This window comes from Pundamilia nyererei, unplaced genomic scaffold (genome assembly GCF_000239375.1).
Source record: "Pundamilia nyererei isolate P.nyererei 1_Seehausen unplaced genomic scaffold, PunNye1.0 scaffold00163, whole genome shotgun sequence".
NCBI lineage: Eukaryota > Metazoa > Chordata > Actinopteri > Cichliformes > Cichlidae > Pundamilia > Pundamilia nyererei.
Window position 1 is genome coordinate 1184716 of NW_005187564.1, and position 2686 is coordinate 1187401.

The 2686-nt window shown below is 38.5% G+C and overlaps 1 protein-coding gene across 2 annotated transcripts in view; it reads right to left on the minus strand.

Moving 5' to 3' along the window:
• Nucleotides 1-1354, minus strand: part of klhdc3l (kelch domain containing 3-like) — a 17359-nt gene extending 16005 nt beyond the window's left edge. Inside the window, exon 1 of one of the 2 annotated variants that reach the window (XM_005745715.2) lies at nt 1247-1354. The gene's annotated coding sequence lies outside the window, so the exon portion shown is untranslated. The remainder of the gene's footprint in view (nt 1-1246) is intronic. The other variant, XM_005745714.1, reaches the window with a different exon arrangement.
• Nucleotides 1355-2686: the final 1332 nt, after the last annotated feature.

Here is a 2686-nt window from a genome sequence, read left to right on the forward strand (position 1 = left end):
AGTGCAAAGGATATCATTGACTGACACACGAGGGGAGTAAATACACAAGTGTTACCTAAGCAACCAGAGCCTGGTATCCTATCCACTACCAACCAACAGCCAGTGACAATGCTATGGGAAGGAAACAACCAAATCACTTCCTGTGTGGATGCTACTGTGTGGATGCCACTTCAGGACTATACACAGAGTAACTGTTAGCTTGTTGCAAAAAAAAGCTAATATAATCACCTACAAATAATTTGGATTTTTTTTTTTAAAAAGGGTCAAATTAAAAAGTATTTAAAAAGAGACTGCATGGCCTCTTTTTAAATACAGTAAGCTATTACTGCTTTACAAACATTCATCAGTACAGTGGAAGTGATCTGTGGAGTTACTGGACCAACATAGTGTCAGTATTGTATTCTGGTAGCTGACTTGTTAGGGAGGATGTTAATCAGAAATTCAGTAATATATTCTTTCCAAGGAAATGCACTTTATAGATGGTACCGAACTTAAAATATGAGGTAAAGATTTAAATCAACCAGTCTCTGCCAATCCTCTGGGTAAATGTGTAATATATTACTTTTCCCAAGCTGGTGCAATCAGATAAAGCACACACAATGGAGCCGCTGTATTCCCATGAAGCCACATTAGTGATGTTTTCACTCCTATCGAATCTGAAATTCTCGGACAGTTACAGATAATAAGACATGAAGCTGTCTGGGTGACTAAGGCTACGCTAACTGCCCTCTTTCTTTATCTTAGGTGTATACTCAGGACAAAAAGTGTTTTCTAACCGTTTAACATTAGATAAGTAGCAACAGGCGCTTTTTTGTACAAGGCGGCTGTTAACGTGAAGTTGTCTGATGTGTACGACCGTTCCTAACGTGACTTTAGACACTTCAGTTTAATCAGGGGGAATGCGACCCGTGAAGCCACAACTCGCTCACATCTCCAGCAGCGACACCCCGCGTGCTTTCAGTAGTTATGTAATCGAAGGAAAGCCACTTGGCTAAAGTAAGATACCTTACTGGTTTCCCACATATTAAAACCCGAGGAAAATCTATCAGAGGAATGATAACGGTAACGCTCGAGAAGAGGAAATGAGATCAACTTTTTTTTCGTCTGTTTGATCAAAACGGAACCAAAGCAGGTCCGAGCTTCAGTGCCGAAAAGCCTCTGAGCTCTAAAATAGTTATAAAAAGGTCACTTCATGTGAAAAAAAAAACCCCAGCCAGTTTTGGCGTTAAAATGATGTTTTACTTACGCACAGTGCTCCGCTGCAGTGTCTCTTTTTTTGGTCGTTGCTTTACTGCTAACGGGCTGCTGATGCGTTCAATTTCACCTCGTAAATTCCCACCGCAGGTCTGGGAAGTGAAAGAATTTGTTTGGATTGGCCACGCGTCCGTGACGGCAAAAAACAAATGTACTGCGTATGATGAGGTATGAAACCTCATTTTAGATACACATTACAATGTTATTTTCAAAAGCAACCTAATTAGGTGACTATGATGTATAAGAATGATTAAAAAAATCCGTTTTAATATAATACACGTGCTCTTGGGTGAAAAACGGATCGACTCAATCATGAATATCAGAATTTTTTCCAGATGCTAATAAACAGTTTATAGCAAAGCAGATATGAAGGGAAAATATAGTGTATATTAGTTCAAGTTACTGTTTTCTAAAATGGGATTGCACACCCCCAAATGCCCCAATCTATGACTGTTGCAAATCTGTGGTAATTCTATGTTACACAGACTCAACTTTCAGTTGATCAGTTCCTTTCTCTACCAGTAGTTTCTCAATTGCAGTAGATGCAGCATCAAAATTTGGGCCATGAACCTTTCCTTCACTGCACCCTCCTTCACACAGAAGGCCAACTGTTCTGACTTTCCATCTCTGGTCTCATCATCTGGTCTCTCGTCAGTCTCATCAGGTACTTTTTGCTTCCCTAACATACAGGTGATGGTCACAACATGCTGTAGGTACCCGTTTTTTCACTTTTTCTTTGAAATGTGCTGTTTTTATCTGCTGTAAACAATTCCTTGGAATAGACTCCAACTCCTAACTCTGCCTTTCATAAATGTTGTTATTTAGATTCTTACTAAAAACCTGATAAACAAACAGAAAGATGCATTCTTAGCAAAGTATTCCAGCCATTTGAAACCCTGGAACTAGCTTTGATGAAAGATTCAAAAACAAGTATATCATTGTGCATTTCAAATAAGTCTGGGCTGTTTTCATTATTTAAGTTCACTCTCCTTAAAGGCAATTTAAAATAAACAACGAAGCCCAATTCGACCAGAACAGTACCAAAATAAAAACAGTTCATTGGGTGGAAACTAGATAAAGCTAACTTTAGCTAATAATCAGTCTCTACTGATCTAGCCGACATTATCTGATGTTTTTGACAGTATTTAGAGAGCAAATACACAGTCAAAGGATTTAATAATGCACCATGAGTAAATTCTCTGGTGTAGTTTGTGTAAGGCAAATGACCACTGAATTTCCTAACTTAATCAGTGACAAAACAAACAGAAGGAGCACCAAAACAAGAAAAATAAGCACTGTATATTGTTGTAGTGACAACCCTGCAGATTACAAAAATAAAAAAAATACACAATCAGTTATTAGTGTGCACCCTATCCTCACTGATCACTGTTGTAATATGCCTGTTCAGACACATAGAGGCACAACCTCCAGA